Source organism: Mycetomoellerius zeteki, unplaced genomic scaffold, assembly GCF_001594055.1.
Source record: "Mycetomoellerius zeteki isolate Tzet28-1 unplaced genomic scaffold, Tzet1.0 scaffold415, whole genome shotgun sequence".
In the NCBI taxonomy this organism is placed as follows: Eukaryota; Metazoa; Arthropoda; class Insecta; order Hymenoptera; family Formicidae; genus Mycetomoellerius; species Mycetomoellerius zeteki.
Genome location: NW_017257409.1, coordinates 369,925 through 383,972, shown reverse-complemented (window position 1 = coordinate 383,972; position 14,048 = coordinate 369,925). Strand labels below are relative to the sequence as shown.

Here is a 14,048-nt window from a genome sequence, read left to right as displayed (position 1 = left end):
CACACACACACACACACACACACACACACACACACACACACACACACACACACACACACACACACATATATGCGCGCGCATCTTTTGTAACAAATAAATTTGGGGCAGTCGGTCAATTGGATTGATGTATCTGAATTTTCGCGGAACGCAATTATCTCGCATAGAACAGTTGCACGGTATGCATATCCCAATTATTCCAGCGACGCCAGCCGGCGCTGCGAAACGCGACGAAAACGTTCGTTGATAAATGACCCGGTTGTGTAATAATTGTATTACTTCGCGCGGATTTTGCGGTACGATGACAGAGCACATTGCGGAGAGAGAGATAGTGATAATCAAGCTATCGGCATAAAAAGGACTGTGATTATATCAATTATATGTCGAGTTACTTGCACGAGATTTTGCTGTTAATGCAAATTACTGTTATATAGAGAAGTATTGTATATCCCTTTCATACATCGCACAAATATTAATACCAGTAACTGACATATACATAAAAATAACAAATTATATTTTTCATTGATGTAAAAAAAATTTCATTTTAATACTGTCACATTCAATTACTGTCATATTCAATATTAAATTTATTAAAAATTATCAAGAACTGATGTCAATAGTTGACAAGGAATTGTAATTAATTTTTTTTTATTCCAAATCGACGCGATGTATATATCTCATATAATTATTAAATCTTGAATCAAATACAATATTAATTATTGATCGTGCATGCATTCGTTTCATCAAGCTTATTATTAGTGCAGCTGTCGGACATTGCCGTAAAGTCATAAACCGATAAGATCAGTTTAAAAGTCGGCCGTCAATGTCACGTTAATAAATTTCGTCCACGAAAGATACGACGGATAATATCTAAAGAGTTCTGCTGTACTGTCGTAGCTGCGGATACGTAAAATTTTGATGTCGGAAGTGAATGTCAAGTGAAGTTCCAAAGTGGATGAACAGTATGCAGATAGTCGTATGCTAGAAAGTCCTAAAGATCGCACGCAATATTGCAATACCGAAACAGCCTTCACGAATTTAACGGAAAGGTTGTAAAGTCAACCAGAAACGTGCTCATAAAATTGTACCATTTTACGGTCTTAAATAACCTTTTTAAATAAATAACGTGTGCACGTTAGCATATTACCACATGCAATTTTTTTTTATAAAGAAAGAAGAATTCTCATAATGTTGTATGAAGAATTATTCTCACAAGTATTGGAAGAATCGCAAAGCAAAACAAAATTCTACAATTTTGAAACAGATCACTAAGTTATTTTTTAATTAAATACTCGTATATGATTTTAACACATAATTCACATACAATTTCATAAAAAGTATTTATTCGTCAAACACAAATAAAACACTATTTATTTTATATGTTAAAAAAATGATTCTCTTTTATACGAACAATCCATATTGTTAACGTAAATTTTTTAAGCTAATTGTCGCGTAAAAAAATAACGACATTAACCGGCGAAACGGAAACAATCGACGTCGGAATGCCAAAAAATCATTCTCTTCAAAAGCTCGCGTGCAATACCCGTCACGCTCGTCAATAGTTATCGCACGAACAGTCGCGACAACAGATTTTTCATCCATGTCTCGCGGCTTGTTTTATTCGAAAAAAATGTGGAATTGAAGTACCTTCGCGCTAAATCATAGTCTCGAAGTTTATATATGAAGCGTAGCTTCAAACTCTGTTGACAGTTTCTTTGCCGAACTTGAAAAAGTGATTTTTTTTTACATTGTTGATTTTCAATTAATTAAATTTAATTCAAACAAACTACTTCAAATTTTGATTTTTCATAAATTAATTTGAAACTTTACTTTTAATCAAAATTTATGTTACACAAAACTTAATTGACAGAATAATTAATATTAAAAAGAAGAAAACTGAAACGTAGGGGAGAGTGGAGGAATTCCGAACACCGGATAAACGTGATACATGTATTAGAGTATGCATTAGAGTGATAATCTCTCATTTCTCGTATCCAGTGATAGTCCGACAGGCTTAGTACTATATATGTGACCATAGACACACACGCTGTTTAAAATAAACATCATTATATATAGTATGTTTTCGATGATTCTGATGTAGAAGAGAATAACGGAATTTGCAAATACCTAAAGGAAAAATTAAATAAGGCCAACGATTATTTACTGATAATAGAAGTTTTACTCAAAGGTTATTGGCTTTAAACTACAATAATTAATATTTATATATTATTAATAAAAAATATATATTTAAATCAAAAACAAAATCGAATCAATAGTGCTCCATGAGGCGATGGGTAATTCCGGTAAGGGGGTTTCGTTTTTTTTTTTAAATTACAATTTACAGTTTATATTGATAATAAATAAATGTTAATTATTGCAGTTTAAAGCTAAATAACTGAAGTATCTTATGAATAAAGATACTTCCATTAATTGATAAATAATTGTCAGTTTCATTTAACTTTTCTTTTAGGTGTTTGCAGTTTCTTCACTCTCTTCTACAATTTTCAACCACATCAACCAATCGCGTTGAAACGCTAAATTTATCAGAGAAACATTAAAATTTGACACGATAAAGGTGGAATATCTTGTACGTACCGCTGTCCTTTATTCATTCGAACACGTCGTTCCGCAGCGAGTCTAGGGAAATAAGATGGGAACAAGGGAAACAGGGAAGCAGCGAAGCGAGGAAAAGGATGGGAGAGAGAGAAAGAAGAGCAGGTCCGAAGTCGACGCGGTCGTTTCCGCAGGGTAAAACTCTCCTTGGTAAAATTCCAGAATAAACAAAAATGGAGCCCATCCTGTGCTTTATATCCCCGGCGGTTGACGTGGAAAAGAATCCAGAACGCGAGCAAGCTCGTAAATCAAATGTGTCTGCACTGCGTATACGAGAGTCGAATCCGCGAACCTGGCGGCCCTTTAATCCCGCATCCATTATTGGTATGTCACGGATAAGAGGGTGCCTCCAAGAACGCACCCCGACCGGCGCAACCACCGTTGCCGTAAGGGGTGGCGGAAACGGGAAGGAGAGCGAGGAAGAGGATTCCCTTGCTTCCTCGCGGCCACGCATTATTTCCTCGTCGTGGCATTCGATGTAGATGGCCCCGAGCATTCCAAACGTTTGATTGAAAATTTCTTGAGACTCGAGAATGGCGGGCGCAATGCGATCGGTGGCCGCATCGCGGTACTTTGCTCGGAGCTTTATCCCAGCGTCTCGGCATAGAGAAAGAGGAATCCATTTATTTAACATGTAGGACTGTTTGATCCCTTTGGACGACTCGACGTTCGTGGCCATTCGTGGTTCCTTCGTAATCTACATCAAATAATTCCGTCTTCGGGCAAGTCGAGACGTGCGAAATCCCGCAAGAAAGATATCCGACGTGAAGGACGCGCGTAATGCCCGATAAAAAATAATGCTTCACTATTCTTTGTCCAACGCGGAATGACGTGCGTGCTTGCTGATGTCGTGTCGTTGGTTCTCATTCTCCGGCTCATTTTTATACTTTTATATCGATTTTTATGTACTTAATCCAACAAACAGAATCTGTAAGTAGCTTTGTAGACATAAAAATAAGATGCAAATATCTTTGTTTAAACTTTTTCGATATCTTTCACCGTTTGATAGTTATTCCGCCAAAAAGAAAAATATGGTAAATAGAAACGAAAAATAGCTCTGTGTTATAGATGAACTATTCAATTGTAAGCAATGTTTCAGCATTTTCTAAATTTTCGGGTTGCTTAATCTTCCTTGTCAGTACATTCAAATTAAGTGGATTTCAAATATCAATTTACTTTAAATGTGATTATTGAAACACATTCCACGTAATATCTATATTTAAAAACTGTGAGAAAGATATTTATAATATTTAAGGAAAGATTATTTTTAAAATTATCAAAGTACATTTATTCTTGTCTGAATCTCTTGGATGTACTCTATAAATGAACGGTATAAATAAACTTTTTATACACACAGTGCTCGATAATTTCCTAAAGTTCAAAGCAATTCAATACAAAGGTTAACGAGAAACGTATCATATGACCAACCGCTGTGCAAACGACATATATATGAAATGAAACATACTTATAGAACTCGGCGGTAAAACATGATAATGCAATAGGAATCGTAGAAAAGCACGATCGTAAACTGCAATAAAGAAAGATACGGGGGCTGAGTCGTCGGTCGATAAATCGACTTCTCCGCGTAAATGGACCGCGTTATATATATTTTTTTCTTCTCTTCCACACCCCCTTCGTCTTTTCCCATCTCACTAAAGCTCGCTTCGATGGCGGAGTGAAAACGGCGTACCGATCTTCGCGTCGAAGTTGCGCCAAGTTATACGAAAAGTTGAGGCGGAAAGTGGTGTGTGGTAGGAACTACAGGAATTACTGGCAATTACAGGAATGATTTATTAACTTTGGAAACTGGCTATCTCGAACCGCACTGCTGGTACCCCTTCGCGATTCTGGGTGGCGCCGCGTCGAAATATTCTAATGAACGCTGCAATAACCGGCTCTCTCGCGATGGTAGATTGCACTATATCGCTCGCAATTATGGGAATTAAAAAAATTCTGCCGCGCCCTGAAAATCAACGATGGCTCCCCGATGAATATAACCCTCATCGCATTGCTTCGTTCACTCTTCGGAGAATCCGTTACGAATAATAGTTAATAAATTATCTTTTTCACTTAATGTCTCACCATTTCATATATTATTCCGTTTAATATAATTTTCTCATCTGTATATCATAAAAATACCTCTTGAAATAATCTTACAATACTCTCATTAAAGAATGCATTTTTGGATCGCGTTTTATCGACATTGCAATCACTTGTCTACGCACAATTACTTTTCCATCAAGGCGCGGCAAAAGCGCCGGTGAAAAAAATTGTCACCAAATTAGGACCGATTTAGTTGAACGTAACGCGGTTAATCATCATGGTATGTACCTTCCATTATTGGCGCCGAGGCAATAATAGTGCCGATGATCGCAAAGCAATCGATCTCCACGCTGGCGTTAATGGAAAATGAAATTGTGGCCAGAGTATTATCCCGAGAATTTGGATTATCCTAGCGCTTAATAGAAACTCTATTAATAGCCGACATATTGTTTCTACCGACGGATAATGCCGAAGATTGCATGATCCACAGTTAATGACGCATTAACGATCGCATGTGCGCACGATCAGATCAGTGTAAAGTGCTGCACCGCGAATCGGCCTTCACTTTAGACACTTTGTGATGTACATTACGTTACATTGACGTACAATGGAAAATTATTCTGATTATTAATAGATATTCATTAATACATGTATTAGATTGATTTTCACACTACTGTATATTCGAGTTTCTAAACATAATATCGATTATATTTTAATATTTCTTACGTTTCTTAAACAAGTAAATAAAGAAAAATACAATACACTTTTGTTTATTTTTTAAAAAGATAATTACAGAAAATATTTTTTGTCTAAATCCAAGTGATTGCTATAAAAAAATAAGAATAATCAGAAAGATATCATAGAGAAATAATGAAACAGTTATTATTAAACAATTTTTATTATTCTTTTGTCATATCTGGCTCAATGCAAATTGGATTTTATATCGCGCCGTCAAATAAATAGCGTGACAGAAAAATAGATTTAAAAAAGCAATTTTAATGATGCTAGGAGAAATAATCTATCGACGCGATACTTGTGAAGAGATACAAAGTTCAAAGGAAAAATACTGTCTTAATCGACAAATGTTAATCGCGACCGATTCACGAGTCGAAGCTCGACGAATCCGAAATCAAAACTTTGCCTTGAGATACCAACTTGCAATTCGCGTAAATCGTTCGACGACGGAGGAGGGGAATTAGAAAAAAGTGTTACGAAGTGATGGATTCCGTTGGAAAGTTAGGCGAGTTTCAGATCCGTTTACAAAATTCACTCGACTGACGAAATTACTGGTTGTTCCGCCGGTAGTCTCGCGATACCGACGATCAAGGGGTGGCTCGATGCTAAAACCCTCTCGGCCCTGCCCAACCCCTTTTCGGAAAGCAATTCCTACCCGAAAGTTCCGTTCTCTCAGTACCAATGCAGGTGGTACCGTACCAGTCGCGTGTTACTACTGGCGTCATGTTCGATATCCGGTATGCCGCATACTACAGAAACGTACGGATATTCTTTTATTTCTACGGTCGTAAATCTTTGAACTTGGTCTTATTACGATATTACTATCACCGGATGCTCGACGGACTGATATTTCTAATTTAAACATCACAATTGATTAAAGGCAGTTCGACTCTTTGTGTACGGAGGAGTGGTATACGTCAATAAAACTAAATGATTTTATTACCAAAAAATTGATACTTAAGTTTTTGTGCATAATAACAATGAATTATGACGTAAAAATTTCAGCTTTTTTTTATAAAATTGTAAAAAAAGAATATTATTGTATAATAAATTAATTATAAACATTATCTGTAGTCAATATTTTAAAATTAAACAAATTTTACTTTTATTATTCTACATATTCATTATTTTATAACAATGTATTCGGAAGCAGAAAAGCGTATTTGCGAAGATTTTAGACATTGTTACATTATATCACATACTCTCTAAAGTCTTTCGAGTGAAATCTTATTCTGAAGAGTAAAAATTCTACCAGTCTTAAAAAAAAGTCGTAGAATTTTCAATCTTTAAGAGTGAGATTTCATTTTTTAAAATAAGGTTCCATTCCAAAAATTTAGAGAGTAACTAGAGAAACACACAATCATTCATAAAATACCTAATGTAAATTTAATATTTTTCGCAAAAATATTTTTTTAATTTTATTTGTAGCAAAAGAGCGGGACTATTTTGAAATCTTAATAAAAAATACAAATGGATATAACGTAAAAGCATAAGACACTGTACCTCAAATGGCTTAGACATCTTATTGTCTTTCAAGCCTTTCATTTACGTTTCGAAGCTTGAAATTCTAAAGCTTGAGATCAGAGAACAATAGGTCTTTGACAAAGCTCGCGAGTTTTGGGAGCAAGTTTGTACTACTGAAAGTGAACGTGATAGTCTGTATAATCCTTAAAGTATTTTAGAACATACATGCATGCATATTGTGCAACAAATAGAAATCTTTTTCTTCATTCTTGCTAAATTCTACATTGCATTAAACTTTCTCTCCTTTAATTCTTTAAGTTGGGTAATCAGATAATTTTAATAATCGAATGATCGGTTGAGCATTATTAACTTTATAGCAAACTACAATATTTATTTTTATTTTTCAGTATTCATTAAATAATCACTTATTTTAAACTTAACTCTACTTTCATTAATTGCTCGTTTTCTTCTAAAAAAATCTTCATAATAATGTTTAATTTCATTTAAATTATTGAAAGCACGCAACTACAAGAAAATTAAAGCAGTAAAGCTTTTATATCGTGCCAGCATAAACATTTCGATGTTTTTGATTACAAAGCAACATGGTCGTGGTACATTTTTCGAAATAGGATAATTTTGGAGCCCCCTATCGAGTGGCAGAATGCGTGAGGGTCGCTCGCAATTCCAGCGACAAGGGAGTGAAAACGAAGAGGGTAGGCCAACAGTCCTATCTGCAATTGCAATCGATAGTAAACCCGCCCTGAAGTCTCCGGCGGCGGCTACGATATTTAAATGTCAGGCACATAACACGCGTTCGCCACCTCCGTAAGGGATAGGATACCCCAACATTTATACCTCACCTCCACCCTTGTATACTCCAGTCTTTATGCGGCGACTAACCCTCCTTTCTCTCTTATTCTCTCTATTTTCTCTCCTCGCTCTCTGTCGATCTTCGTATCTTGCAGGCATGCGCATGAGCGTGCGCGGCGAAATAGTGAGAAAAAGAGTGGAAGGAAGGACAAAAAGGGTGAGAACCAAAGCCGGGAAGGGAGAAAGAAGGCAACATTATTAAGCTCAAGGGTTTTTGACTTTCTACGTAAACACATGACTCTATCTCGAGCCGTTACAATCCAACGTGGATGTCGTTGGCAGTGATAGTGGTCATGGTGACGCTGGTCATTTTGTATTCTGCGAAGCTAACACGGATATTCCGGCCGTGGACACCAACGGGCCAGACCCAATTTTCCCGAGTATAGTCACGAGGCTGTCCGTTCCCTTTGTGCAGACACGCGCGAGAAAATCGTTGACAGTAAAATCTTTGTTCGACCGCGGATGTTATTAATCCAAGAATGGCTACAATGGTGGGTCGAATGACTTTACCTCTCGAATCTTGTGCATTGCTGGAGACACAACAACGCCAATGGCCAACCAAAACGAAACTTTTGTACGTATTTGCGCTTATATTACGTAATCCTTACGAATGAGCGAAGTAGTTAAACCGTAACCGCGAGGTAAACAAATATATATTTACACATCTTTGCTGGTAAAGTGGCATTAGCTTCGCTATTGTAAATTGTGTCCCATTTAAAAGGGTTTAGCTGTTTTAAAAAAATTATACTATTCCTAATAATAAATATTTTGTATAAATATAAAAGAAAAATAGAAAAAATAAGGATTTAAAAAAAAGCGTGTTTTTTTTTTAAGAAAAATATACAATAAATTTTCCAGACACATTTGTTTTTATATTTCTACTTTTCTGTTCTCTTGGCACTAACGTTTCTACTAAAGTGGTGGTCGAAACATTAGTTTAAAAGTGCGAGCGTTCGCAACGAAAAGTTTCCGTAAAACTGGAAAGAATGACACGGGTATCTCGGTAATTCGATCAGATGGCGAACGCACGTAGAGCACGAAATTTTCGACTTTACGCTAATAGAAGAGATAAACAGACCCTCGTCGTACCTGGCATTAGATATTCCAAGAAACTAAGAGAGAAAAAAAGAGAAAACAAAAGGGCGCCACCCAATTTTCGTCGCGACTCGAATATCCCTTCACGTCATGACGTGCGAAACCTTAACGTTAAGATCTTTTTAGAGGCGCTAACGTTATTAATCCGGGAATGGTACGGTTATATCCGGCACACCCTCGCGACTCTCCGGAATGTCGGAGGGTGACTCGGTCTCTCGCGGTAGTGGAGAGAAATAAATGACGTCACGCCTCGGGAAAAGTACTTCCCTGTGGTCTGCTATTCGACGACGAAGTTCGAGACAAAGAAGAAGAAGAAGCCGCCGTTCGTGCCAAATGCCGTTGCTGCCGGCTGAACACCCGTCGAAGCTCGTAAGTCCGGGCATAATTGGATCTCGTATTTCTAATAAAGAGTTAAACGACATTTTTCGATAAGAAAATTGAACTGCGCGTATTAAATTGAAAGTAGGAACATTGAAAAATATAATTAAACTATCATGTCTTTAGAACGTCAATGTCAATAGATCTTTTTCTGGAAAAAAAAAAAAAAAGTACTTCTTATCACAAGAGAAATAGCAGTTAAAAAAGATATCTAAATACTTTATAAGACGGATTGTGCAGTTTTTCAATTTTATGAATCTTTAAACGATCACAAAATATCATCCAATACCTTCATCTCAAAATAGAATTCATGCTGATTCGTATCCCTTGTTATAATGGGACATGATTATAATAGAGATAGTCATAATTGAAAACGTCCGTTCTTTATTGAGCGGACGCGCGCATGTCGACGTGACCCGAAAGTGAGCCAATGTCCTCGCGACAAGCGAAGCCAGATAGGTAGAAGTTTATGACTAATTCCGCGTAATTTATGACGAGCACAGCAGATAGTATTGAATAGGCCATAGTCACGCGTTCGCTTCGTCAACGCTCGGTTTGTTTCCGTTATTAAAAAAGTCGCACAAAGAGAACGACGTTTCCTCGATGCAGTGCATCAAGTCTTTTTTTAGTTGGAAGTGGCAATCTATTAATACGTAACAGAGTTGGAAGTGGCAATCTATTAATACGCCAACAGCTGCTGATCAACATTCAGGTTTCGCAAATATTATAAAAAAAAACGTTTAACAGAAAGCTCAAGAAAAAATGGTTAACATTTTTTGTTTGAAACAAAGGTCATCTCAAGGAAACACCTTAGATTAAAATTTTTCAGACAACGTTACGGGTATTACGCCTACCCATAAGCAACATACGTCCATCATAAAATACATTCCCGAAATATTTAACGAAACCTCTTGAATATCCCCTGTATATACCTTCCCCTTATAGCGAAAATAGCGAAAAATCCGTGACTTGATGGAAACTTCGACCGACGAGTAAGTTCCGCTATGCGAGCTCATTGCTCTGCATACCCATGCTCGAAAGCACGACGCAGACCGTCGAGCCTTTTTACCAACGTGCACGAAGTGATTTATAGTTGGCTAGTTTTTCCCTATTTCCTACAAAATGACAAGGGAGCTAATTAACTCCGCTATTGTTGGCCCCGACCCCGATCCTTCAGCCACCCGTTCACGGGAGTCGCAAAACTATTATTACTCACGCCATGTTACTTCGCGGTAATTAACGAACATGGCTGGAATATCCGACGGCAGAGGGGGAGAATTCGCTTTCGACTGCCACGCAACTTTCAGCTTTGCTGTCTCTTGCTGAGCACCTCCCATTCAGATGAGATGACATCGTGCAATACGACGTTCTGTCAACCGGAAAAAGAATTTTGCTTCTCCGGAAGTGCGTGATCGAGCGTGTTGTGTGGCACACAAATTTCGAGAGTAATTAACTTACTTTCTGTCGAGTCACTGTCAAACCGATGGCTTTCACAGAAACTGGCTTTCTAGGATATACAAACATGCTTACCTGAAACAGAAAAAAAGTTGCACATAAATATATATATGTATATATACCTATTAACAAAGTATTACAATATTAATACAATAAAATAGATAAAATGAATCAAAGATTGAGTATTCTTTAGCAATAGAAGTACCAACATTTCTTACTTAAAAGTACCAAGTACATAAATTAGTATGAAAATAAAGAACGTAATGAAAAATTAAATATTTCATCACAGTATAAGTATAAAGAATATAATTATTGAACAGTCAAAAAATTTCAAAATCCTATTAATCCTTTATACAAAAATATAATATTAATCTAAAAAATAGAAATGGTCAATATATAAAGATTCTTCTATTGTTAAACAAAAAAATATTATCTGATATTTAAAAACTTTTGTAGATACAAATTCGTCAAGAAGCTAATTCGTCAAAAACAAAAATATGACTTTAAAGTCAAAATCAACGCGCTGAAGTTGAAACAAATGGGTACGTGGCCGGGGATGAACGACGTAAATTTTCGTGTAACGCAGAGTAAACTTGTGAATAATTAATTAGTAATACGAGATGGAGGTTGCTAAGGGCCGGTTGGCTCGGACCATCCTTTCTGGGCCGCCTCAACAACCACGGTGCTCAGGTTTGAAATTGGAACCCCCTTCAGCCAAGGGGGACCTCCTGTTCCCTGAGCCCGTCTTCGAATGAGGCACGCGAGGCGACGTCGACCATGTACCCTCGCTCACCTCATTATGCTAATTATTTAAATCCCCCAACGTCACATTATGTTAAGCTCCGGCGCACTTGGCAACGTATCTCGCGTGTGTGTATAAATCATCGTTATATCCCGTAGCTCGTTAAGAAAATAAAGAGATTGCTGTACAGCTTGCAATGCATTCGATGATAATATTATTCGATGAAACATAATTAATTTGTGAATATCTTGTTGAAGGTATTAGTTGCAAAATCTATTATCCTATTGTCCATTATCCTACACGATTAAATATACGATAAAATAAATTGATATCAATACTAATTCTTTTTTAAATTATAATTCATACAATAATTATATTTAATCAAATTTTTAATAAATCTTTTCCATTTACTTCCCTTGTATGCTTCAAAATCAAAATTACGATTTTGATTTTGCAAAAATCTAAGAATATATAACCTATAAATATTAATACGATATTTAGGATATAGCAGAGCAAGTAATGTACATAATGTTTTACAAAATGTATGTAATATTTTATTTAATGTACGTAATGTTTTACTTTAAAATTAACAATTTGTTTTATCGACATCGATCAAATTTGGCTGTCGTTCCAGCTTCCCCTTAAATATGGTAAATTACAGACTATATTTAGATGGTTACCTACCGTATTAACGAGAGCATTGAAGTGCGCGCTTATCAGCGTTCATTAATATTACCGCACGCGTGACTCATGGTAGCCATGTAAACATAGTCTGTAAACTAACTACACATATTTAAACCCTTATTATCTTAAAAATTACTGTTTAAAATAAAAATTCAAAAATAATTTTTCTACATAATTTTTCGAGATCTTTCTTATTGTTGTATCGTATTGTAAGTTAGGAATTTTAGGGCACTATATAAAAGTTCCAAGATCACAGAAAATCATGAAACTAAAGGTACTTTAGAAATGTCACAAAGTTGCTGGAGCGTTTATCGGCTAAGTAAGCAAACAAAACGAGGCAGAAGAAAAATACATTTGCCAACCATAGTCGCGAGAGCTCGCGTACGATATATCGAGGCGAAACGTGAGAGAGATACACGCCGAGAGGGTCAGCCCGCCCACGACCTTAGTTTCACATGCCCGGCGCATTTCGGAAAACTCGAGTTCAGCCAGGCTTATAGTTGAAGTTTGATACGACGTTGACGGTGTGCGCGTTTAGTGAAACGGGTGGGAGTCCCTGCGCGGCATGAATAAAACATTTTTAGGGTCGTAAACCGTTTCCTGCGTTTTTTAAAGGGTCACCTCACCTCTGGTACCGACTCGTGCTAGCGGCTACTGCGAAGGCGCACAGCCATTAGTGCGGGGAGCGACGACGGCAAAACGAAGTGTCGCGATAGAAATTATGGCAGCTGGTTGCAGCTGCACACAAGACACAAAACGCGAAACGCTAAATCGCACTTGAATGCCCGAGTGACATCGGCTTAACGATCCGTTGCTCCGTGAGAACTCAACTCGCGCGATGTTGATGACTGTTGATGCAGGGTAAGTGTTCGACGTTGACGTTTTCAATCGTATGACACGACAATTTATGACTAGGCATACGCGTACTACTAGAAAACATTTGATATTTTAAACTTAAATAATGCCCAACTGCGCTTGAATTTTATCGTCGGAACCAACAATGTTAAGCGTTCCATACAGCACAGATCATTCCAGTAAAAGGCACATAGAAAAACTTAAGACATAAATAGCAAGCAAATCGAATCATAGTACAGATCATAAGACCATAACGTAAGCAATAGCGAATCCAACATGTTGATTTCTTCACTGCTTAAGTTTTATGTCTTAAGTATTTTTACCATATGTGCTAGAACCTTAATAATTACATTGCAACGTACGTTCTAGAAATATTGCAAATATTTGCTGCAATACGTTGCTGCAATAATGTTGTTTCTGTGCTGTATAAGATCTCATACACTTGTAAAATAGATTCGATAGCATATTTTCAGAAGATCTAATCCGCTTATGGTGTTTTGAATTGCAAATGATACGCTCGAACGCAAACTATTCTGATAACGCATAGTTCAATGGCGCGTGTAATATGTCGCTATATCGTTTCCACGTATCTGATGCAAAGTTTTAGGGGAAACTCGAAACGCAGAATTACATCGGGAATCACGATAGACGCATGCGCGCTCTTCGATGTTGCAGCTGCGGAGAATCAAGCTAAATAACACCGAACGAAGCACCTGTTTGCCTACGTTGCAGTTTCAAACGACCCACTGTAACTTCCGAAATTGATCGTAAGACATTATTATATAGTTTGCTAAAATAAGATGTTTCAGAAAAGCAGTCTGCTAAGATGATTTTAAATTAATGACTTAAATTTTGCTAACATAAGCAGACAAGCGTTGAAAAGATTTATTTAGTTGTCATTATTTAATTATCATTTATTGAGATAACCGGAATTAAACTTTACCATATATTAATATGAATTATTCTTTCTTTCTTTTTACTTTAATTTAAATTGCTTATAGGGTATTTAAAGGAATTACTGTTTCATTTTATCTGCATGAATGCGGGCTAGTTTATTAAATGCTCAATACTTTTATCCAAACTTTATTATATATATATAATATATATATATATATAT

At 36.6% G+C, this 14,048-nt stretch overlaps 1 protein-coding gene across 10 annotated transcripts in view; it reads right to left on the bottom strand.

Annotated features, from left to right (window-relative positions):
* The window catches only part of LOC108726386 (AF4/FMR2 family member 4), a 356,474-nt gene that overhangs the window by 77,593 nt on the left and 264,833 nt on the right, over window positions 1-14,048 (bottom strand). The gene's annotated exons all lie outside the window — the stretch shown is intronic.